The sequence below is a fragment of the Dermacentor andersoni genome, chromosome 1 (genome assembly GCF_023375885.2).
Source record: "Dermacentor andersoni chromosome 1, qqDerAnde1_hic_scaffold, whole genome shotgun sequence".
Classification (NCBI taxonomy): domain Eukaryota; kingdom Metazoa; phylum Arthropoda; class Arachnida; order Ixodida; family Ixodidae; genus Dermacentor; species Dermacentor andersoni.
The window spans coordinates 144,722,609-144,749,626 of NC_092814.1; the positions used below are offsets into that span (position 1 = coordinate 144,722,609).

Genomic DNA, 27,018 nt, shown 5'->3' on the forward strand with positions numbered 1-27,018 from the left:
TTTGGAAATCTGGCGCCATACATAAGGACTGCCTCTAAAGCCAAGCTGCACATTTCTAAAAGCGCCTCGTCACATATAGCACTGAAAGTTTGCAAAGTAGAGTACACGCATAGTGTACACTCAACTTCATCTTCACAGAGTTGTACAATAACGTCCGCCAAGTTCGTTTCCGCAAGGTTGCTTGCTCCCACTTTTTAATTTTCAAGAAGCCTCAAAATTTTTCTCTAATGTTTACGTCCGCATAAGTTCGTCTAAACTATCTATTGCCTAAACTAAAAGTGACAGCAGCACTCCACATGCTCGTCGCTACAAACTGTGCGGCTTTTCGACATGACGCTTTAACCGTTATTTGTAATTATGGACAGCATATGTATTTATCTGAAAGAGACGTGCTGAACACAGCGTGCGTTGTCTTATATAGACTGTACCGAAAGGTGTAGTTTTCAAGTCCTTTCTGCAGATAACGTTTACGTCCACGCCAACTTTTGACGAAAGAAATTGTTCTATGAACACGGCTTTGTTGAATACCCTTGGCGTTATTAACCTGCTAAGGAATATGAAGTTGTCTTTATAGTGTAGCGTCGATAGTATTAGCACTAAATGTCGGACAAAATCGGACATATAGGTAGCCTTTTCCCTCAGTGAGCATATTTCTCAATAAGTTGCTTCGGGCTACCTGCCAGCATATTGGAAGGTGGGCAAGACGGATTCATGAAATTTGGTGATCCGCATTGTCCACACAATTACATGCTTAAGTTACAGACGAGCATCTCGTGCAACCTGGTTGAACGTGTTTGCTACTCATAATCAGTTAAATTCTTAGAAGGCAGTGGTTTAATCATGCCTCATCACTATGGTTTCTCGAAAACAGTTTACTGTTAGCCCCAGCTTCTTTCTGTTACTGAACATCTCTTTTCCGCCTATGACCAGACTTTTCGTCTATTGAATATTTTTAGACTTCCATAAACCATGTGACATCGTCTCACACACATCTCTACTTAATGCTACAAAAATTAAACAGAGATACTATTATTATTCCCTGGATTTTGCCAATATCAAAACGAAGTTTGTAATAACGAATAACAGGGATTCTTCGCTTCGTTCAGGCGTACCTTGTGTCTCTTCCAATCTCAGTACTAGGTTGTTTGCTATTTTTAATTTATATAGATTACTTGCCTCACTCCATCGCTCTTTTAGACTGTTGGCTGATGGCCGTGTAATTTTCAGGGTAGTTTCTTCTAGTGCTCACAAAAAAGACTCATAGTTACTTTTATGCACTAAGGGGCTTGCATAACATGTGGCAAGTGAAAAAAAGATACAAAAATGGAAGGTATTGAGGGCTTTGAGACAAGTTAAACGAAGTAAGGACTGCGTCTGCTATATTTTATTGTCCCGTAGTAGTGACGGGGAGAAACACAGCAGCAAAACTTCGAATAACTTTACTAACTTTTTGTTGCGCGAACCTGTGCCCACAAAAGCAGATTACTCAAAGCGTAACAATAGCGGCGAACACAGTCGGCGATCGACGGAATCCGATCAGCGATTCAAGTGCGTTGGCTTTTACATAGAGTTTCCTTGATGTAATCTGATGGAATACATACGCGATAAGGCAGCAGCGTCTGACAAAAATAGGCACGTGGCCGATTCTGGCGGCCAGGAGTGATATTGAAAAGGGTTGCAAACAACGTTCATGACGTGTGCTCTGAGCGCTTCCATAACAATGTGAATCGTGGCTGGGTACGCATGCGCAGTAGCAATGAGTTCCCGCAGTTGATCTACCTTGTGGTGAAACTAGACAAACCCTAAGCGATTGGGCCTGAGCACAAGGTTGAAGAGTGTGGAGCCCCACACCCTTCAACCTTGTGCTCATTGGTTTCGAAGAGCGCCTGCCAAATACGGTGAACCTTTAATTCGTGTCGATGACAGCTGCGCCTGGACATCTGGCGTGACACGTCCTCATGTAATTGAAAGGCTTCAGAAATCACAGACGTTGATAGCGACATACCTTAGCGAAGAAGGCCGTAAGATTACCACAGAAAAATTGTCATTAGTCACATTTAGTCAGAAACCAATGACTTCGTACGCCATCTCCATCAACTGACAAAATATCTCTTATGTCAGGACGCACAGATTCTTATGGGTAATCATGGACCGTGATCTCTGATCTCTGTTAGAGTCTCCATGTGGCCTACCTAAGAAAACGCATGGCAGCTATCTCTCATCTGCTGAAGTTTCTTGGAGGGAAAACAATGGGGTACTTCAGTACACGGGACGATGAACTCTACAGGACGATCTTTCTCGGGTGTCGTAGGTACATCTTGCCTGTGCTAACCAATACATGCAGAACTAACATCGTACAATCAAAAGTACTCACGCCCAGGCGCTTAGGGTTTCTCTAGTCTTACCATAATGTACTTCAACAGGTGAAACCATTGCTATTTCGCTTGGATACCCAGCCACAATTCAGATTTATATGGATGCGCTCCGAGCGCACGTCAGGCACCTTGCTCGCGCTCCTGTCCCCTATCTCGCCTCAATGCAAAAAAATCCGACCACGCGCCTCTTTTTGTCAGACGATGCTGCCTGATCGTGCATATCTTTCATCAGATTACCCAGCTGGAGCGACAGTTCTGTTTCCCCCTAGGTGCTTGGTTCAGCCACAAGTTCGACGATAGTACCAGGAGTTCGGACGAAGGCACAGCTCTCATCACCAGCTCTCAAGCAACTTTCGCTGCTTCTGCTGTATGAAAAATACAACGACCATACCACTGTGTACGTAATGGTTCAACAGCCGTAGACGGGTCTGCAGTATCAGTGATTTTTCCTACGAAAGTCCCCAACGTAAAGTTCAAGACATCTCATAAAATGACATCGATAGCCGTGGAGATTTCTGCACTTTGTAGTGCGCTTTAAATAATTCGTCAGGAGCCACGTCAAAAATTAAGTGTTTTCAGTGACTCCAAGGCCATCAGTGACATTGCTGGTTTGTCCCTTTACGCCGTAGCAGGAACATGACGTCACATTTCAGTGGGTCCCTAGCCACCTTGGCGTAATGGGCAACGAACGTGCCGATGAAGCTGCTTGATGTGCTCATGAAGACGGCGTGCAAGAACCAGTTCCGCTGTAAAGAACAGATGCAGAAGTGAAACTTCGAGTGCTTGCCAATGAAGCCTTACACTCGTTGTGCGACACAGCTAGCTTCCAGCGCAGATGTCTGCATCGACTGCACTCCAATCTTCGGCTTTCTCTTCCACCGGTACTATGACGGTCCGAGACAACGTACCTTGCAGACAGTGTCTTGCAGACAGTGGCTTGGCGTCGCTTTTACCAAATCCTTTGCTTTCCGCATCAAAATGGAACACTATAGTGCTGCATGTGACCACTACGTCAACGATGCAACTATCGAACGTGTTTTTGCCGTCGTCCACAATACAGGGCACACAGGTAGTCACTCGCAACCGCACTGGCCCGTCTTGATCACCGGCTGCTTTTGCAGCAGACAGTCCTGGAACGCCGCTCTATAACGTCGTCACACTGCTAGTCGGTTAAGGCACTCTAGAAGTTCTTGCGTTCGAGTGGGATATTGGAGAGATTCTAGTTGTTCCCACCTCCTCTATTAATTTTTGTGCCTTTGATTTGTCTCTCCGCTATTCTTTCGATCCGCCCCTATTCTTACCGCCTTTCATTTCCCCTTACCCTTCCATAACTGCAGTGTAGCAAACCTGAATCTCTTCCGGTTAACATCCTTGCCTTTCCCATCGTTTCTCTCTCTCTCTCTCCGCCTTCCTTAAAACCTCTATATCCATCTTGTGCAGTGCCTATGCCAATAAAAGATTCGTTACTATCAATCTCTTCCCGGCTTTTTGATGCGAAAGCGTCCAATGGCCCAATTAGCGAAATTGCCGGCGTCTGTTGTCTCTGCCAACGAAACGGTAGGTGAAGTCCCATTCGCTGCGACGCCATTTTACAAGCGCGCATCGACGGAGCTGAGCGTGTGAAAGGGAACACCTGCTGCTGCGTCAGCGCGCAAGGTGTTGCGTGAAGAGAGAGGGCATCGCCGTAATGCCACGTCACCCTCGCTTTCGTTCTCGAAAGCCTGTGTTATCCGCGCGTTCCTTGTCCGTGGAAGTAAAACGCGCCAAGCGACTCAACGCGCTCGCTTTCCCGCGAGGCGTTCACTCGGACAGCTCAGCGGCTTTCCATTGGACATCAATACTTTCGTATTCACAACTCATAATAAGAGCTTAGGTGCCTGGTGATTTTTTTATTTATTTTCCAACAAATACTGTAAGCGTCTCTTGCTTATCTCGAGTGCTCACCGGGTAATGCCTCCGCTATGAATTCCAGCGCTTCTGAAAGGTGGATAATACTTACGGGTCTCGCTGGGTGAATACCTTTGCCATACCATTAAGGGGTGTTGAGTTGTCTCCGGATTTCGGCTGCAGGAGACGCATGCCTCATCCTCTCGCGATTATTTGCTTCAGTATGTTTTTGTCCTTAGTCGACCGCGCTCCGGCCTCAAATAGCAAGGCACTGCTATTTTATTATTCCATAGGCTTTCCTTTCTGATTTATTTCTTCCCATACTTGTTCTTATACACAGCCATGCTTGTTTCCATCCTTTGCATGCACTTTACTGTCCATGTTTGTCGCACTTTCTGCATCGACTGGCTAACTTACGCTGGCAGCAAACGGAAAACCGAAGCACAAAAGGTTCTCAATGCACACACTCTGGCATCTTACTGACCGTTTCATCAGTTGAGGAAAATTCTAAGGAGCACGGAAGGGTGATGTAACCTGGGGCGTTATAACGTAAAGCTATTCCAAACTATATTCTATTCCAATTCTGCAATCAGCCCTCCGCGATATGTGAAAAACTTTTTTGGACCACCCCTACTTCGCCTGGCTGTCACGCCACGATAACTCCACATCTGATATGAATGAAATGAAATGAATGTCTTCATTGCCCATAAAACGAGTTCTATGATGGGGTTCTGGGTAAAACGTTGGGCACAGGCAACTTGACAAGCCCAAAAACCCATGAAAGGCAACAGGAGACAGCAGGCGCTCACATGTGATTACATAAGAGGGTAGACATCAATTTGCAAAAATGTAGGTATACAAGGCCTCGCAATGCCTCGTGACCTCGAGCGTACCGGAATCTTGCAAGAACGCTAACATAATCCTAGTCCATAAGAAAGGGGACGCCAAAGACTTGAAAAATTATAGACCGATCAGCTTACTGTCCGTTGCCTACAAACTGTTTACTAAGGTAATCACAAATAGAATCAGGAACACCTTAGACTTCTGTCCAGCAAAAGACCAGGCAGGATTCCGTAAAGGCTACTCAACAATAGACCATATTCACACTATCAATCAGGTGATAGAAAAATGCGCGGAATATAACCAACCCTTATATATAGCTTTCATTGATTACGAGAAAGCGTTTGATTCGGTCGAAACCTCAGCAGTCATGGAGGCATTACGGAATCAGGGTGTAGACGAGCCGTATGTAAAAATACTGAAAGATATCTATAGCGGCTCCACAGCCACCGGAGTCCTCCATAAGGAAAGCAAGAAAATCTCAATAAAAAAAGGCGTCAGGCAGGGAGATACGATCTCTCCCATGCTATTCACAGCGTGTTTACAGGAGGTATTCAGAGACCTGGATTGGGAAGAATTGGGGATAAAAATTAATGGAGAATACCTTAGTAACTTGCGATTCGCTGATGATATTGCCTTGCTTAGTAACTCAGGGGACCAATTGCAATGCATGCTCACTGACCTCGAGAGGCAAAGCAGAAGACTAGATCTAAAAATTGATCTGCAGAAAACTCAAGTAATGTTTAACAGTCTCGGAAGACAACAGCAATTTACAATAGGTAGCGAGGCACTGGAAGTGGTAAGGGAATACATCTGCTTAGGGCAGGTAGTGACGGCGGATCCGGATCATGAGACGGAAATAATCAGAAGAATAAGAATGGGCTGGGGTGCGTTTGGCAGGCATTCTCAGATCATGAACAGCAGGTTGCCATTATCCCTCAAGAGAAAAGTGTATAATAGCTCACCTACGGGGCAGAAACCTGGAGGCTTACGAAAAGGGTTCTACTTAAATTGAGGACGACGCAACGAGCTATGGAAAGAAGAATGATGGGTGTAACGTTAAGGGATAAGAAAAGAGCAGATTGGGTGAGGGAACAAACGCGAGTTAATGACATCTTAGTTGAAATCAAAAAAAAAGGAAATGGGCATGGGCAGGACATGTAATGAGGAGGGAAGACAACCGATGGTCATTAAGGGTTACGGACTGAATTCCAAGGGAAGGGAAGCGTAGCAGGGGGCGACAGAAAGTTAGGTGGGCGGATGAGATTAAGAAGTTTGCAGGGACGTCATGGCCACAATTAGTACATGACCGGGGTTGTTGGAGAAGTATGGGAGAGGCATTTGCCCTGCAGTGGGCGTAACCAGACTGATGATGATGATGAGGTATACAATAGGGAATACATTTTCATAATTACAAAAAGAAGTAGTTTGTGTGCAGAAGGAAAATAATAAATTTAAAACATGAGCATGATAGATTAGTTTAAAACCATTTCTATGGAAAAGAAACTAAACATAGCACTACGTTCCGTACACTACATACTCAGCAAAAGAAAGTCGTACACAGCATAGCGTATGCACATCCTAAGTGCACATTCTATGCATTCTAAGTAGATTAAGTGTTTTGAAGAATAGCTGAGTAGGGGTATCGTAAGGCTGATTACATATCAAGCGTATTATTTTTTTCTGCGAGATAGATAGACAGTGTATATTACTCTTGGAGGCCGTGCCCCATACTAGACAGCAGTACTTTATATGACTTAAGAATAAAACATTGTAAATTAGTATTTTTATTTTGTGTGGAAGATATTTAGGACAGTACATTGCGCCAACAACTTGGGACAGTTTCCCAGCCAGGAAATAGTAATGGGTGTTGAACGTCATATGGTCATCTAAAAAGACACTAAGCGTTTTTATCGTTTTTACAAATTCAGTTCGGGAGCTCCCTATAAGCAAATCTGTTTCTAGTGTAACTTTATTATTTTTAGCTTGATGCAACACTGCTTTAGTTTTGCTAGCATTAATATGAAGGCCGTTTTCTACAGACCATTAGTAAACTTTCCTTAAAACGAGTTTTGCTGTCGTTATGAGGCTATGTGCATCCTTCGATTTAAATAGTAAAGTTGTGTCGGCAGCATATATAACATATTTTGTGTTAGAATCGACATTAACTAAGTCATTTACGTAGAAATTAAACACAAGGGGTCCCAAGTTGCTACCCTGTGGAACGCCAGTCTTGACTGGCCTGACATGTGATACAGCATCGATTTGTACTTGTGTTTTCTGCACTTCAAGTACGATGTGATTAAGTCGAAAGCTATGTCCCGTATACCATTATATGTTAATTTTTGTAACAGCATGGCATGATTTATACTGTCAAATGCCTTACTGTAACCTATAAACTCTCCTAGGGTTAAAAAACGTTCTTCCAGGTTATTAAGAATGAATTCTTTCTGTTCAAGAAGGACAATTTCCGCGGATAAATGCTTCTATATGACAATCAATAATTTTTTCTAATCCTTTGGGAAACATAGGGAACATCGAAATTGGCATATTGTTACCTATTTGTGTTTTGTACTTTCAAGTACTTTGGAATCCGCATTTTACACGTGAGTACAACAGAAGAAAGACAGATTGTAAATACACAACAATACTGGAGCTGTAATATCAATAGCATACTTCATTGGTCTGACTTGTAAACTATTAATATCTCATGTGATGCTATTTCTCAATTCACGAAAAATGGTGGCTACTTCAGACACAGTAGCAGGGATCAGAAAAATGAAGTCCGAACACCTTGACAGGCGTTCATGTTCGTAGATTGGTTGTTGGTTTGAGTAAAATGTTCATTGGAAGGATCTGCCAGGCATTCATCTAGTATTTCTTTTCGATCATGTACGATGCGTTCTATCGTACGATCATTCGGTGAACGGTTGAGTAGCGAATTCAATTTGTTCCATATCTTTTTGCTATCATTTTCACAAGATTGAAAATAATTCTCATTGTAACATGTTTTCGCTTTGGGTAACTGAGAATTTAGCTTGTTACGGAATTTCCTAAAGTTTGCGAAGACAGCTGTGTCACGCGATTTATTAAATTTCTTATACAATTGATTCTTCTGTTGGATATGATTATAAAGTTTATTTGTTATCCATGGTTTTCGAATTTTGGCGGACCATTTCTTTCGTATGCGGCAAGGAAATGTTCTGGGTAGGAGGCATAAAACTTGTCAAGAAATATATTATACGTCTCGTCAGGGTTCCTTGTTTGGTAGACATCATCCCAATTAATAAGATCCAGTTCTGCCCGAAAATGCTGAAGAAGAATAGGTGTGATTGGCTGAGTGGTATCTATGTACGAGTCGGTTTTTTTTTATTGCCGCGATTAAACGTTAGAGAAATTGCCATGTGAGGTTACGTTCGACCGGCGGGGGCTGGCGACCATCGAGGAAGCGACCGTCGGAAAGGCGCTGGCATGTCTGCGGCAGCGACTCACTTTGAAAACAACGATGCGCCGAGTCAACAGGCCGTTGGCGCCATCAAATCTACTTCGGCGACTCGCTTTGAAAGGACGACAATACGTCAGTTCCCAGCCCGTTGGCGCCACCATGTCTGCTGCGATGACTCGCTTTGTAAGGACCACAATGCACCGCATCCCCAACCGAAAGACGCCAGGATGTCTACACGCCGTCGGCGGACCATGTATTGTTAGTGGATTAGCCATCACCGTCACGGCTTGTTTGAAGCGCTGGAATTCCTGGAAGAAGAAGTTTTGTGGTGAAGTCTCACGGGGCTTAGAAGTCGTTAGTCAATGGACAGACGTGGCGGCCACTGTCTGGGGGTTCAACTCTGGGACCAAGAGGTGCCTGCTCAGGTCAAGACCTCTGTCTGCGAGAACCCTCTCAACTAGGTGGGGTCAGTGAAACCTGTGCGGAAGTGAGTGTGTAAACCGTGCCCCTCAAACGCAGGTCAGCTACGATGACTTTGGAAGCTCCGAATTGGTCGAAGGTTGAACAGCCGTTTTCCCTCACCTAGGGAGGACAGAGTGTTTATAAGCAGCGGTTGCGCGGCTGCTGAGTGTGCATTCTCTCTCAGTCATGCTAGACTGAGGAACTGTAACGTTCTCATGTACATATTGTAAATAAATCCCATATTCCTCGTTTTCGATGAGAACAAGTCTCTCCCTTCAACAACGTCCTCAACGTGGATAAGTTGGACGACGGCATGGGCCAGCTACCATCTATTTCATGCCCGACACCAACCATTACAGTGGTCACTAATGCTGAATGACACTAATGATGCATGACATGCATGGCGAAACTGGTTATGAAAAAAGCAAGGTACGTTTCCCTAGAGCATGTAACCCTTGTGGGCGCGGTGTTAGTATTGAAGCACCCATGAGCTTGCAACAGAATAACAAGGTCACACTTAGCTTTACATTGTGTTAGAAAGTTTATGTTAAAATCACCTCCCTATGCAATATTACATTCATATTCAGCAGTGTACAGAAGAAATTACTCTAAGAACGAGAACAAGCATTCAGCATTACCAGTCGGCGGACGGTAAAAGTAGAGAATACAGTCCCCCCATAAAGAACAGATAGCACTTTATAATCTTCAGTTGTTACACAAAATTCATCGATGCGATTCGTTTGACGATTAGAGTGGATAAGCAAACTAACGCCTCCACCTCGGGAATTTTTCCTCGATTGGGTAAAGCACTGGTAATTAGGGAGGTTCCAAGGAAGCGAAGTCGGCTCATACCAGGTTTCTGAGAGCATAATGACGTCGAAGTGGACGGGCAGATTCCCAAAAAATATTTCAAGGTCATGAAATTTAGTTTTGGCTGATTGGCGATTAAGGTGGAAGCATCGCATAGATTTTTTGTGGGCAGGTCTAACAAAGTTTAAAAATGGATTGGGAGCAACCCACTCAGTGCTTGCCGTGATTGGGAAGACTATTCATTACTCGAGCTGAATTATTTCACCAACCGCTCAAGGTCAGTGACAGATGCTATCACTTGTGCACGTTCACCTTCGCATTCGCGTACTAAAACCTTCCCGTTGCGCTGCCATGCAAAGCGATAGTGATTTTCTTCAACCCATGCTTTGGTTGCACGAAGCAGCACTCTAGTTTCCGCGATCACGTTTTCTGTCATATACAGATCAGTATGGACAGTGGGCAAGATCTTTCTTTTTGCAAGCCCTATTCTTTGATTTCCAGATGCGTAAAGCGGACAATAATTCCTGGAATCTTATTAGTGTTAGACAGCAGTCTGTGGATCGCCGAGACGACACTTTCATACAGTGGCTGAAGCTAAAGTTTCGAAGCAATGTTGTTGATCCCTGTCATGAGACCTTCATCTTTTTGCCGCTTCAAGCCGTGAATTTCTATGTTGAGCTTACGAGTGTGAAACTCAAGGTCATTAATGGCAGTCGGCAGCATTTGTACCTCGGTGTTTACTGAGGTCTCTTCAAGGTTTATCACCCTAGCGTTGATATTCTTTAATCGAGTGTTGTGATTTGTTACCTCCTTAAAGATCTCATATGTTGTGAACATGAGGTTAAGCGAAGATTCCCTATCGCTGACTGTGTTCTTTAGGGGAAGCAGTTCATCGAGTTTACGATTAATATCGAGTAGCAAAACCACACTATTAGGCTCTTCGCTTTCTCGTCCAGTCAAAGTAACACTTTTTGTCCTGCGGCAGTCCGCAGTTTTCCAATTCCTTTTGTAATCTTCAACCTTAGATTTAAACGTGGATTCTGCGATTCCAGAACAAGAACCAACATGGTATCGACGGGAGCAGCCGGAACACTGCATAAACCTACCATCTGCTTGTAGTTCAGTTGAGCATTTCGTAGAATTGACTGTTGAAAGAGCCATATTGAAATGTACTTGGTACAGATCTACAGATGTACAATTCGTTAAGGCAGGCAACTCGAGACGTTAATAGAGAACAGTGGCAGCCGCAGCAACATGGCAAAAGGAGAAAAAAAATGGCTCGGGATAGCTAACTAAAAATGCACGCACCAACCTGCAAGATTTGCGATGTACAAGGTATATGATGTGTTCGCCACGCCACTGCTGCTGCCATATGAACTGGGGGCGTGAGGTCCTGTCGCTTTTATAGGTGCAGGGGCGCCTCCATCGCTGGTGGGTGGCTTGCGGACAGGAGGCCAGGTAGAGATATTGCAGACACAACGGTGATACAGGAAGCTTGCAGATGATGCCGCTTGATGTGCGCAGAGCCACTTTTCCAGCCACGAGTGCGCGCGACAGTCACAGCCCAGTTATGATCAGCAAGTGCAACGAACCAACCAATCAACCTGTAAGATTTGCGATGTACAAGTTATACGGTGCGTTCGCCACGCCACTGCTGCTGTCAAAATGCAAATGCAAATCCAAATCCAATTCAAATCCAAATATTACGTGTACATACTGATTATTCATGATTGGACCGAACAATAGAAAAAGTTATTTGTCATTCGACGGCTTATCGCGATTAGCCAACGGATATTGGTCAAAAGTTTTCAGGCTGCACCCACTTCACCTGCTTGTCACGCGACATCACAAAACCACCAAAACTCACCGCGTCAAAATGACGTGTGCGCGTAAAAGATGCATTAAAATGCCGAGCAAAACTAATTTTTCTATGAATAGCCGCAGGCTGCGCCGTTACGAAAGGAATAAAAGATTGCTGCCATTGGACGTTCAGGCACTGGCTACTCGCACCTGCCGGAGAGCATAGGTTCAATTGCGCATAGTAAAACTTTCTGCGTGGACGTGTAACGTTTTCGAGCACTTTCGGCACGTTTACAACCTCGCTCTGCCAACTCTTCCTTGCTGAGAATCCGTTTTAGCGGCGTTCTTAACCTTCCGTTGCAGGCCGCAGCGATTTTCGACCAGCCGCAACCGCAACCTAAGTAAGGGAAAGCGGACCAATCGTAGACGCCGGCACCACCCTCTTCATCCAGTCATTCATCCGGAGTTCAATCATCGGGTGTTCATTCCCGTCTTTCACCACTATCGCCGGTTCACCACTCGATTGGCGCATCAGTACCTTGTCATTTGCATGCCAAGAAAGCGCTGTTTTAAGCTGCCCAATCGGTGATCATAATCCAATATGCATTTTTATCGAACGGTAATTAAAAAGGTTAACAAAAATATAAATATGTTATTTCAGAACATCAATGAGCGTACAATGGCAGCATTTAAAACCGAATTACAACGAGTATGTTGGGAGGACGTACTTGAGGAAAGTAATGCGGAAAGAGCCTACAATATCTTCATTGAAAAATTCTTAGTTGTGTATAAGAAACACTTCACTTTCAAACAAAATAAACCCAAGTCGTGCCGAATACCATGGATAACAAGAGAGCTATTAAAGAAAATCAAAAAACGCGAGAAGTTGTACGCCAGGTTCATTAAAACTCGTGGAATTGCTGATCTTAAAGAATTTAAAGTGTACATGGACAGTCTAAATAAGAAAATAAGGAAAACCAGAGATAACTATTATCTACATTCTTTTTATTGTGTGATGGAAACTCAGAAAAACTATGGGGAACTTTGATAATATGATGGAGCGGACACAATGCACAGAACCTATTCAAAAAGTTTTCCTAGAAGGTCATTTACTGTCCGAAACAGACATGGTGAATGCGTTTAACGAATATTTCCTGAACAGAGAAACACAAGCGCATACGCGCCCCAAAACCACTCTCTCCCTACCTGGAAACTCAAACACAATCTTTTTCCATCCAGCTAATGTTGACGAGGTCTGCTCTGTATTTATGGCAACGAAATCTCTAAAAGCTGTGATTCAGGCAACCTGCAGATAAAACCCATAAAATATGTCATACACGATATAGCCCCCATTCTAGTCCATATGTATAATATCTCTATTGCTGAAGGAATCTTTCCATCAAAAATGAAAGTTGCTAAAGTCATTCCAATATATAAGAAGGCAGACAGGCGCAATATTCAAAATTATCGCCCCACATCAATTTTGCCGCACTTTTCTAATGGACTTGAAAAAATAATATTGATCCAGTTAACATCCTCCTGTGAAAAATATCGCATTATCAGGAAAGCTCACTATGGCTTTCAAAAAAACAAATCAGCACAGTTAGCACTACTAGACAAGAAATACCATATACTGCGATATTTTGAAAGGAACTGACAATAGGTATATTTATAGACTTTACTCAGGCCTTTGATCATATTAACCATAACTTATTATTAACAAAGCTTGAGACGTATCGTATCAGGGGCCTCCCACTGCAGTTAATTAAGTCATATTTAGAAAAAAGACGGCAATATGTGCACATAAATAACTTTAAATCGTTTTTGGCGGACTAAAAACAGGAGTCCCGCAAGGAAGTATTCTTGGACCGCTGCTTTTTAACTTATATATATAAACGATGTTGTTCTGATCTATCCAAAGGCAAAATTTATCATATATGCAGACGATACTAGTGTGTTTATTTCATCGGTATGTTATACTAGTTTAATAAACAGCGCAAACGAGTTCTCCAGAACATATCCGCATGGTCTACAGAAAATTATCTAAAATTAAATTCAAATTAGACAAAAGGGGTAATTTTTTATGCGAAAGGCACAAAGATTCCACAAAGCCACACTTTAGAGATGAACAAAGGGAGCATAGAAATAGTAAATGAAATTAAAGTATTAGGTACATACTTTTCTAGTACGCTACACTGGGATCGACATGTAGACTCTGTAGTACAAAAGCTTAGCCGTATCACAGGAATGCTAAACAAGAACAGATATCGTCTAGTAACATCCATAAAAATACTAATTTACCATTCACTATTTGCATCACACATTAATTATACACACCTTGTGTGGGGCACAACAACTGAAACTAACTTCAGGAAAATACACTTACTACAGAAAAAGATCGTACGTATCATTGCAAACGTGCCATATCACAGTCACAGTGAGCACCTCTTTAAACAATACAACATACCCACAATCTACTCTTTATACAACCGCTCTCTCCTTCGTATATGGCACTCAAACCCAAACTATGAAAACAGTGTATTTGATGAAATTGCTTGTCTGCAAAAAAAAAATACAGCTACCTATATTACCCGTCATGGAGAAAATTGGTCTATACCCCCTTCAACAACCAACTATGGCTTGCAAATGACGAAAAATAAATTACCCAGACTGCTTAATTCATTACAAGACGCTGTCAATTACATCATTAACATAACACGGTCACAACTGTCGTCACTTATCAGAACCTTCTCCTAATCATGAATCAAGCGTAATTTCTTTTTCACCTGTATTCATATGTGCGCCTTGTTAAATGTTTGTAATGACATAATTTTTACTCGTGCTTTTCTTTCTCCTAATCATTCCAATATTAATCGAGCACCATATCTTTTCACCTTTAATTATGCATTGTCAAGTGTACGCGATTTTCACTTTTATTTACGTATTGCCAAGTGTATGTAATGTGGTGGTGCGTACTATCTGCATTGTTCTTATTTGTCATTATCCAATTTCTTTGTTCCCCTATAAGAAATTCTCTTGAATTGATTAGTGATTGTACTTAACATTTATATGTAATGTTTTTTGTGTGCGGTTGATTGCGCGACTGATTGCCACCATGTAACACGGGGGCTAAGGGTACCTCAAGCTGCCTCATTGCAGCTTTTATCTTAGCCCCCGCCATTGTATTTTAGCAATGGAAACAAATAAAGAAAGAAAAGTTATCTATTTTCAGTGCGTTGGCTCGTCCCCATCGAAACCCTCTCCACTTGGGCGTGCTACAAACACCAATTACACGCGCCAACTACAAACGAAAAATCTCTAAATTTAGGCAATCTTATTCGTTTTCAAAGCAAAAAAAAAGTGACCTCCTAATAACTAAGAGGGCATTTGATTGGGCTGTTCAGGCAACGTTGTGGGTCAGCGCCCGATGCTTCCGTAGGCAGTTACGCAAATTTGACGTCAGGATATTGGAATAAAAACACATTGGAATAGTTTTACGTTATAGGGCCCCTGGGGACGGAATTAGTAGTACTATTCTGTTCGTCAGGCTGGGGTATCCTTTCGCGAGTGACGGAGAATGGTTGCATGAATGACGCCTACGAGTGGCTTCGAGATGTCCGTGCTTAGTGAAGCTTTTTTGTGGCGTCCCAAGGCTAGGTGGTCGGGCACATTATGACGCTGGGTTGCCTTTATACAGGAATACAGGTATTTGTACAGGAATAACATTGATTCGCAGTGGAGGAAAGGAAATATGAAGCTTAACAACAAGTATGTGGCCTGTAGGGTGAGCAACACAGCAGCAAAGAACGTCAAGCAGAAAGTCAGAGTGGCTGAGATAATGTCATGGGTAGCGGCAATGGAAAATAAACCTGCCATGAGTAACTACTTAATAAGAAAAAACGAAATCAGGAAAGAAACAATTTATGATAACTCACAGGGAAGCTTACTACTTTTCGAAGCTAGATCAGGATGCCTTAGAACAGGCACTTATAAAGCGAGATATAGGAAGGAAGAAGAAGTATCTGCTTGCTGTAGCAAAGCTAGGAAAACGATGGAGGATGTTTTATTAGAATGTATAGATATCTGCCCAGTGGTCGATTTAGGCACCACTGGCCTCCTTGATGCCCTTGGGTTCAGCGACAGCAGGGGGAAAGTAAACATTTCCGCAATAGAGATTAGTAATAGGCGATCGGAAGATTAGTGGAAGAAAAGTGGGAAACGACCAACAATGGAGGCGTACAAAACAAAATTAACAGTAGGGGCTCAGAAACTTTAGTTATGGGAATTCATCGTGTTTTTTCCCCTTTTTTTCTTGTTTACCATTAGTAGGACAATACTCAATATAATAAGAGCTTGGTGGCGCAACCCACTGTCCCGTTCTAAAGGGGATGCTCATAGCATCCATCCATCCATCCGTCCATCCAAAAACTCCAACACCATGGCTGAGCACGGTTGTGGGACGAGTTGATACCCAATATCCGCTGTGAATTTATTTTCATGCGCCGTTTCGTCATATCGGCTCATCTAAGGTTCCTTTACACCGATTGCCACAGTTCGTCGGTTATCTGCGATTTTTTTTAATGCAATGAGACTTATTTTCGAAATGATGTGGTTGATATAGCGCGATCGATTTGTTAGGGTGTCTTACCTGAAGAATCGGACGTTATATCCGCGACAAGCCGCAATATCAAGGTAGCTAATTAAAGGTGCAGTAATGAACATTTATATATTTACTTTAGGGCACATGTTGCAATTGCGAAATTGGAGCCGAGGAAAAGCGACGCCATGTCTGCGCACTGGAAATCCACAGAGTAGAATATGGATGCCATTTATCCACCCTTACAATCTGCTGGCTAATACATTGTCATTTCGGCTACGAGATTCCCAAAAGCCTGCCTCTGGTGGTTCGGAACGCCAGCACATTTTATAGATATCTTAGAGTAGAGGCGGGTTTTTCACAAGTGGGGTTGGACAGAGGACTTCTGCTAGGCAGAAATAATTACAGTTACCCGCCACGCTAATTTAATGGCTATGGGGTTGCAGTGCTGAACAAGAGGTGGCGGTTGCGATCGCTGGCACGGTGGCCGCATTCCGATGTGGTTGGAAACAAAAAAACGCTCGTGTACCGTGCATTATGTGCACATTAAGGAGCCCCAAGTGGCCAAAATTAATTCGGAGCCCTCTACTTGAGCATCCCTGATAAGGCACTGTGCAGTTTTGAAAAATTAAGCTCCTCCGACCCCCCAAAAAATTGAAAGAAAAAAATGAAAGATCACTACGGGCCTGCTCTAACTTCGCAATTCAAACATGCACTAACACGTATCATTAAACTTTGATTATTGAATCTTTAATCAGCTTTCTGGACATTACATTGCGAGTTCTAAAGCGGGTAATTTCCGCATAATAAAGAAATCCCGCTGAACAGGCAAAACACCGTTAATTTTCATGGGGAATATTCCACACCTGTCCGAATTTTCATAAATGGGAATATACCGTGAAGCATCATTTGCTGCGGAAAACCTCGTATTTCTTTAAAATAGGCACACTCGTAAGAAGATCCGCCATAGTTTATAGAGTGATATCAAAAGGTTTGAATTATCTTGGTTTCCCTTGCACTGAAATGAAAACCGCTGCTTTAGGACTTTGATTTCACAACACGCTATCTGTATAGTATATTTCAATGCGCTCTTAGTGCGCACAGTAAAAATAGTTTCGCCGGAAAGGCGAAACATTGATTGCGATAGAAAATTAGTGGACAAATATACGAAGTAAGGATTGTAGTTTCATCGGCCGCATAAAATTTGTAAACGTACGCACACTAACTAAATTAGCAAGCATGGTGTCACGCGCACACAAGCGAACATTAACATTTCTGACTCATTGACCGCAGAAACTGACTGTCAAAAAGCTGTCGTGAGGAAACGCGGCAGCAACAGCGACCGAAGTGACATTCGTGCTGCCTATCGCTTCTGCGAAAAGTGAGCACCGAGAACACACAGCACGCACAAAGCTACGAGCCGCCGACGCACCTAGACTCTGCCCCCAAGACAGATTGCTCTCAAGATACGGCGGAGCGACCGCGCGCTGTCGCACCCGATGCCTCGCAACTAAGGGACCTTACTCGCAACGTTGGGTGCCTCATGCACGACAGGAGACGGCGCGCTTCCTGCCCGCTTCGCCTCTTTCACGTGGACGAAACTGAGCCGTCATCGCCGGCTTCCCTCTCACGCCTTACAGCGTAGGGTGCGCGGCGACGGTCTTATCTCACTTGGCCTTTACACGGAACCTCACGGCGACGGCGGAAACGCGCTTGGAGTGTCAATATAATTGCTATCGCAACACCTAATCATGTGAAATATTTTGTTTCTATTACAGTCATCTTAAATTTACGCGAAAGTACCGTTATGGAGGTGAACATTATTTCGAACGATGGAGTAGGCCAGCAAGGACCAGAGACGTCTATTGGCCAATTATCTTGTACTGACAGGGTGTTTCTGCACTGCTTTATAATTTCCGATACCTTCACCCCATGTTGGCTGCCAAGAGCCGTTTCTTTTTTTAGTTACATTTCAACGAGCAGTAGTAGTGTGCAAGACGACTCACATCTTCTCCACAGCCAGAAGACGAATGCTACAGAAGTTCTTAGAATTTTTTACTATTGCGTAAGCATTCTTTGGCTCGGCTGTTTCTTCGCTTTTGCTTGCTTGCTTTTCAAAGTTTATGCATGTCTACATATCGATTTGTCTACCAGAGAATGAATACGCATTAGTTGACAATTCTCAGAAATTCTGTAGCAGTTTTGTTGCTCGTCATGTCCATACTGCTTTGACCATATCATAACGTTCCAAACACAATTCCATTCCGTGCAATCACGGCATTACAATATTCTTTTAATGCTGCGTTCTGTACAATTTTACTTTTGTGAATCAGACAACTTACGTTTCTTTTGTGGAGGCTGGGGGACTGCTTCTCCTTCACTTTGAATGTCTCGCTTTTCCTGTGTCGCCGTGTCTGCTTGTTATTCATCTCTGTCATCATCTTTCGTTCGATTACGCAGTATTTCCTATTACAGCGAAACTGTTCCCCTCTAGTTGGCCAGGATTTTTCGGTCTGCGCTCACCCCAAATATACTAGCGGAACCTAGCGGCCGCGGCCACTCAGACAGACCTCAAATGGCAGCTGAAAAATCAGTTTGTGTTTGAGTTTCCGCGTAACAAAAGTATGTTTTCTCGTATATTCGAATTACAATCCGATGCTATCATGTCTGCGGGTTGTGTGAAAGTGGTACTTTGCGAATGTTCTGACGCATTTTACATTGACAAATTCAGTTTGTTCAATAACTCACTTTCGCAAGGCGGAGGGCTTACAAGGATGAGAATGTATGCTGCATCTCCGAACACGTGCGTGCGTGAAGATGGACGAACGTGTGCACACAATGTATCTCTCCGTGATGGGTGGCGGCTTTGCCCGTTGCATCTGTCGCCAAGCGTGTGTTGCGACCGTAATCGACATTGTGCCAAACACTGGATGGATGGATGGATATTATGAGCGTCCCCTTTGGAACGGGGCGGTGGGTTGCGCCACCAAGCTCTTGCTACTATACTGCCTAATATCCTACCTAGGCTAAACAATGAAAAAAAACACTATGAACTACCACGTCCAAACTTTCTGATCCCCTATTGCGAATTGTGCTTTTGTACGTCTCCGTCTTTTGTCGTTTCCCTACTTTTCTTCCACCAATCCTCCAATCGCCTCTTACTAATGTCTATTGCGACACTGTCCAGAAACAGTACTGCCACCTAGCGGCCGCGACCCCTCAGACAGACCTCAAACGGCAGCTGTAAAGGGGCTTTGTCTTTCGGTTTCCGCGCAACAGAATTATGTTTTATCATACATTCGTATTACAATCCGAACCTATCATGTCTGAAGCTTGTCTGTAAGTCGTACTTCACGCATTTTCTGACGCAATTTGCTTTTAAATATTCATCTATTTCAATAAGGTACTTGCGCTCGGTGGAAGGTCTAGAAGAATGATGTAGGCTGCACTGCCAGACATGTGCCTGCACGCGTCACGTACGTTGCTTGTGGGGCTGGTTCCTGTGTAACGTCGTCTATTCTTCAGTTAGGGGGGTGATACTTGCTTTACGTCGGCAACAGCTTCGCCATGCACCCGCTTTGACAAGATGGAATTGAGGTCGATTTTTTATTTTATTTTATTTTATTTTATTTGACGACGTGAGCGCGCTCTCACGATTTTTTTTCTGAAATGCTGTCAATCATCTACTGTTACACTATTATCACATATACCAATAAGATATTCTACACGTATTATACTGCGCAATCTCAAAGTAGGCTGCTTTGCCCACACAGCAGTAATACGTGAAGGTAAGGTTTCACGAGGGTATGGCGGGAACGGTTACCATGGTTGTCTTTTACTTTTTTTTATTTAAATTTTCCATTTTTTGCTTATATATTCTAAAGATATCAGTCTAGATTTACACTATTATAACGATTAAATGTCGCAACTTCGCGAACTGTGCAATTATTTTAGAGATAAATGGAGTGAAACTTTTCGTGTTACTGACAGATTTTGCAGGGGTGTTCGCCAAAGAATGCTTAGGCATAAAAAAGCACTGGCTTTTAAAAAAGCGGAACAAACTTAGCTGTTCTTATTATCCCTGATATGCAGTCCAGAAAGTTCATTTGTCGTTAACTGACTGCAACTCGCTTGAGTGTGTTATTTTAGGATCTGTTAATCGCTCACTCACCTCATCATTCACTCATAGACGCACGCATCCACGGAGTGACGGAAGTACGAAGGAACTCCCCCATATAAACGAAAGTGAAGATGGGCCCGCACAGAGCCATATGACGTAGAAATTTTTTTTTTTTGCTTCTTTTCTTTAGTTGTTTTCTTATGTAGTGCTGGGCGACACCACGCATCAGTGATTGTCTTGAACGGGTTCTGGGAGGAAAATGACCGACTCGTTTGGGCTAATCATTCAACTTCTCGAGGACGCGCCAAGCTAAGCAACCGAAGGCTTTCCCCACTCAGATGATGGATTATGGGAGCCGCCCTGAGGCGTTGCAGTTGCCCAGGCCTGCACTGTAGTCAAGGTCGGCCCGCGTCAGCAGTGCAGTCTGCACAAGCAAACGTCGCCGAAAACAGCAAGCGAATGACAAACGCTGTTACATAGGGGCCTATCTAAGTATTGTTTGCCGATTCCCGTTGAAAAAGCCAAGAAACGCCAGTGTTAGCAATCCAGGGCTCGAGGCAAAGAATCATGTCATTGCTTCCCAAGTCGTGCACGCACTCCAGAATCTCAGAGGCCACGTTTGGTGGTGTACATATACAGGCGAATGAATCGGAACTGAGATCTTTCGAATGGACTAAGGTTGAATTTTACTGCGAACGGCAATTGTAAGCGACAACCCTGAGTGATCCTGTTCGTCCGCTCCCTCAGTTGGTTGGTTGGTTATGCCGTTATGCCGGGCTTCTACTATCCAAGCGCAAATAAAGAATAGAATGAACTACCTGAAACGGTAGAGCAATAAAAAAAGAAAAGGTAAACTGGCACTGTACCATTACTGGCGTCCTTGAGATGTATACAAATCAATGTTAAATGATGTGGAAAAATACGGGGAAGTTAGAAACAAAAGTCTTCTTTAGGCATCTTGGCTGATACTCACACCAATGGCGGGAGCAAAAGCAATACAGATAATTGCAAATCCTTGCATGTAATTAGTGTACTTAAGCGTCCATAAGTAATTCGAAAGCAGAGTAATCTTTCCAACCTACGAGTAATACACTGAAAATCAAGGTAAAGAAGTATTACACATAACACTGCTTAATCTATGAAGCAGTAAATTATTCAAGTACAATGTAATGCTCGTGGGAGCAATTTCGCAACTTTGGATTTGTGTTTGCTAGCATCTGAAGCTCATAATTAGTTCGAGAATAAAGTAGCTATCCACATTCGCGTATTTTGCCAAATTGCCAAATTTGCCGAATTGGCAGAACATAGCAAAGTAATTTCCCCTGTCATTATGCAGGCGGTACAGTGGTGCTGCCAAACAGTAAACAAGGGCTCACTCAGAAGACAACCTTATATCCTATCAAAATGTAATATAGCAATACAGGAATGAAAGAAATTCGTGATACATTTTTCTCTGAATGGAAAAACAATACTCCCGTATACAGGGTATTTCAGCTAACTCGCGTCAAAACTTATCAATGCACGAGTGCGTAAAGAGAATGCAACAAACATAGTATTGTTGACTGTCCTTTTGAACAACTCAAACTGTATGTGCGTGTGTGTGCGTGTGTGTGTGTGTGTGTTCGTTCCGATTAAACGAAGCCAACTCGCTTCCGGCAAAACAATCAGAACGAGACCACCTCACCTTTATATCACATTTATATGCAACATCGTAAAACGTACTTCCTCACATAAGAAAGGGGGGGGGGGCGCACAGCAATACTCAAGCGTATGTTCCTTTCACGATGAAAGGATCAGCAAAGAACGAACAGATTATATTTGTGGCTCAAGCTGCTTCCCAACTCTCAAACGCAAGACCCCAGGAACCCGCTATCAGTGCAGAAGCATCACACGATGGCAAGAGACAGTAACGTCCACTCCGGCCGACATCCCGTTCACAGCAACCTTAGAAAAGTATTCAGGGGAGGCTGACACGCGATCATCGCTGAGATACAAGGCCCACAAAAGCAATAAGTGCGGTCGTTTTCCGCCGGAACCGCATCAATTTGACAAACACATAGAATGCATATTCCGTAGGGAATGCTACATCAGCTGCTGTCGATCAACATCAACCATTCCAAGAACAACTTCAGCTACCACGATAACGACTCAGACACAGACGACGACGATCAAAGGAGTCATCTGAAGCACAAGCACGACATAAACAACGACATCCACACGCAAGACCCAATTAAACAAAAGACAAACCCAACAAACCCAATGGCATTCCAGAAAGGAACGGCGCCATGGACGTCTTCAGCGCTTACGATCAAGACGGCGCCAGCCACTGTGACATCTACGATGACACCGCACAAAAGGACGGAAAGCACCCGGGCCATTCCTTGACAAACCACATTACAACCAAAACATCGCCTCAGACGCCTCATGCAAAAAGCACTCATTTCAAAAAACTCACATGTTCAGTCGTCACAAATGAGCTGACTTCCATACAAACAATATCTGTCACGTGAACGCAGTGTGTCAAAGGCAACTCACAACATGTATCGTCGCGTCCACACAAGCTTCTAGAGCTGCAGAGTTACAGATACTAAAAGGCGCACAAACACATTACTTTGTTCTTGAAAGCGCACAAACTGTGCCACGATCAATTATAAAGTGTGGCGACGCATGCAGCTGTTCGGAGCGCAACAAGACGAGTAGGCCACCTAAACTATACTGAACGTCACCGTACGGCTACGCTTCTTATATTTTGTATTTTTCAGTGTCTTCTTTTTTATTATATGGTATTTAGGAGAAGTTTTCACTTTAAACTGGCGCAGGCTACTCGTTTGCACATAGGGATTTAAAAAACGAATAAATCGTAACAAAAATTGTGAAATCATAACAACACAAATTCCAGTAACATAAGTACACTAATGTTGCACTATAACTGAAAGACAACTCGAAATCATAAAAACACGATATCCAGTCACGTAAATAAACTAATGTCACACTAAAACTGAAGGCCAACTTAGTAACACAGCAACACAGAGTCCAGTCACATACGTGAACTAAAGTAAACACAAAGTCCGGTCACTTAGCTAGACTAAAATAAGGGCACATAAGAAATCACGGATTAAAGTCTTATGAAGTTGGATAAGGCATTGGATAAGCCAAAGTGGGGTAAAGAAAAACATAGAATGCGCTATGACATCTAAACACTATTCAATACTTTCCGAGAATATTGCTCGCTTCTAGAAATTTTTGAAGGGCCAGTAACGCTCATCTTTGCGTTATGTTGGCTAAGGACCTAACATCTTCCTGAGGCTGAAGGGCCTGCGATCTAATACCACTAAATGAAGTTCTAAGCGTTGTCTGTGCGTGTCGTGTCTCGGACATTCTAACAGAAGATGCTGTACATCTTCATAAGCGTGGCCACAAGTGCATTCCGCGCTATCAGCTATTGCAATTTTATGTAGAAAATGTTTTGTGTACGCGGTACTGAGACGCGGACGGTGAATAAGCACTTCAAAGGTTCTGGTTGTATTTAATGTGGACAAGATTTTAAATTGAAGTGCTGGGTCAATGTGAAATAAATCAGAATCCGAGTTGTGATCAAACCATGTCACTTTGCAACCATGGGCTGATATCTGTTTTAGTATGCGGCGCAATTCGCCTTGTGTTAGAGGGAGACCAAGTGTGGCGTTATGAACATGCGCTTGTCCAGCTGCCTTAACTGCTGCAACGTTCCCAGGGATATTGCAGCGGCCAGGTATCTATTGGAACGTTACTATGCAATTGTCTTCACTTGCTATTGTGAGCTCCGTAAGTATCTTGTTAACTAACGCCCTGTTTTGCCGATTGCAGATGTGATTATGAAGTGAAGACAAAACTGCCGGCGAGTCATAAAGGATGACCCATTGTTCCCCTTTCTGCATTGAATTTATGTAGCTTAGCTGTAGTGGGTAACATGCATGTGGCGCTGTGCGGACTGCCACCGCTGCGGCGCGAGACCCCGAGCTCGGGCTGCTGATGCGAACGGCTAGGACTCGCGATCAAGAGCTACTTGCGATCCCTCGTACGAGCTGCAATAAACCCCCTTTCATTTGGTGGAGGTGCGGGGTAGACCTCGGAAACTGGAACTCCGAAGCCGGACGCTACCGACTGCTGCGACCATGCCTGACGAAACCACCCAGGAACATGCACCACAGCCTCCGGCGGTCATCGTTTCCGGTGTGTTGCGCCAGCGTGATCCTGCCATCTTTAGCGGCACCGATGATCATGACGTGGAGGATTGGTTGTCATCTTACGAACGGGTGAGCCAACATAACAAGTGGGACGACGTCACCAAGTTGCACAACGTGTTGTTTTACTTAACCGGCGTCGCGAACCTCTGGTTCCGAAACCACGAACACGATTTCGCAACATGGAGCACATTCAAAACAAGTTTCGCTGAAGTGTTCGGGCGCCCCGCTGTGCGCAAGCTTCGCGCAGAACAACGCTTACGGGGGCGTGCGCAACATCACGGTGAAACTTTCACAAGTTACATCGAAGATGTCATTGACCTGTGTAAGCGCGTGAATCCGTCAATGTCAGAACAGGACAAGATAAAACACATTATGAAAGGCATTGATGAGGACGCCTTTCAGATGTTGTTAGCGAAGGATCCGCGCACCGTGGCCGAAGTTATCAATTTGTGCCAAAGTTTTGACGAGCTACGGAAACAACGCATCTTAGCTCGGCGCCCACCGCCTACGGAAGATTCGCTAGCAGCATTAATTATTGGCGACAACCACACAACTTTGCTGACGCAAATAAAAGAATTTGTGCGCGAGGAGGTCGCACGACAGCTCTCGATTTTGCCGACCACGGAGAAGCCTTCTCAATGTTTGGCTCCAGCGCTCCGACAGATAATTCAAGAGCAAGTGACCGAAGCTCTTCCACCTCCGTGTCAGCCGGCTCCCGTGGCCGCGCCTCTGACGTATGCTGAAGCCGTTGCGCGGGCGCCTCGTCTACAGGGGTTCTCTCCTCCGCCTTCAGCGCCTCGCCCGCCGGTGTTCTCTCCTCCGCCTTCGCCTCGCCAGCCGGCGGATCCCTTTTTCAGTGCACAGCAGCAGGGTCCAAATCCTTGGCGCACTGCTGACAACCGCCCAATATGCTATGCCTGCGGTACCCCGGGTCATGTAGTGTGCTTCTGCCGCCGGCGCATGCCGGCCTTCGTGGGCACCCCGCGACGACCCAGCTCCGACTTCCGACCTTTCCGTATGCCTTCACGACCACTACCAGAAGTCTACGCTGCTGATGACATACCGGCACCGCAGTCACAGCTCTACGGCACTCGTCGCTCGCCTTCCCCTCGTCGGCGCTCACTCTCACCCATGCGTCGTAGACCCAGTGCCAGTACTGCTGAGGCGGAAAACTGATTTCCGCAGTTCCTGAGGCACGAACTGCGTCATCGTCGGAACATCAAAGTCCTCGTTTTTCCCCCGCTAACGTTATTGAAGTGTGCGTTGATGGCATCAGATCCCTTGCGCTCGTCGATACAGGTGCTGCTGTGTCCGTGATTAGCGAGAAGCTTTGTCGTGCATTGCGGAAAGTGACCATGAAGCCTTCGATTCCATTGCTTAGAACAGCCAGTGCGCAACAAGTACAGCCAGTCGCTATGTGCACTGCCAGAGTGCTGATTCAAGACATTTTGTATTCCATTGATTTCTTTGTGTTAACTTGTTGCTCCCACGATGTCATTCTCGGTTGGGATTTTCTGTCGCGCCATCATGCCGTCATCGACTGTGCACGTGCTGAGGTTCAGTTCTCCGTTCTGTGCGATTTGCCATCTCGCGACTTTCTAGTTCACGATCTTAGCAGGATCTGTGTAGCTTCAGATACTGACCTTCCTCCTCACAGTGCTGTATTTGTCCCTCTTTCATGTGCATCGCTTGCCGAAGCGACGGTCATGTTTACACCCGCTGCCGTCTTCATTCGCCGCCAGCCTATATTGTTGCCTTTCGCCCTCCTCACGGTTCACCATGGTGCTGCAGAAATACTGATTTCTAACCCAAATTCGTACACTTTGGCTTTGCACTGTGGCGAGACTATTGGTACCATCGAGTCTGTGGACGCTGACGCTATTGTGCATTTCCCCATAGCCGACGACGTCGATACTGCCAACGTAACAGCACTGACGCCCCATGTGCCATCTAACCGAGTCCCACCGGATGTTTTTTGTCGCTCCATTGCCGATGACCTCGAGCCGACACAACGTGAGCGGCTAATTACTCTTTTAAATGAGTTTCACGCGTATTTTGACTGGAACCAAGCATCGTTAGGCCGCACAAGTACCGTCTCTCACCACATTGATACGGGACATCACGCACCATTACGCCAGCGTCCGTACCGCGTGTCATCCACCGAGCGTCGTGTCATCACCGAGCAAGTTGAAGACATGCTTGACCGTGGTGTTATCAAGCCATCGTGCAGCCCTTGGTCATCGCCCGTAGTACTCGTTAAGAAAAAAAATGGCTCGATTCGTTTCTGTGTGGACTATCGTCGCCTCAACAAGATTACACGAAAAGATGTCTATCCTCTACCGCGCATAGATGACGCCCTGGATTGTCTACATGGTGCTGAATTCTTTTCTTCTTTGGACTTGCGATCGGGCTATTGGCAAGTGCCAGTGGATGAATCCGACCGCCCGAAAACAGCT

General features: G+C 44.4%; 1 long non-coding RNA gene across 2 annotated transcripts in view; it reads right to left on the minus strand.

Moving 5' to 3' along the window:
• Positions 1–27,018, minus strand: part of LOC140215260 (uncharacterized) — a 184,939-nt gene that overhangs the window by 118,492 nt on the left and 39,429 nt on the right. For both annotated transcript variants that reach the window (XR_011892209.1, XR_011892210.1), the window contains exon 2: positions 11,132–11,423. This is a non-coding gene — a long non-coding RNA (uncharacterized lncRNA). The remainder of the gene's footprint in view (positions 1–11,131; positions 11,424–27,018) is intronic.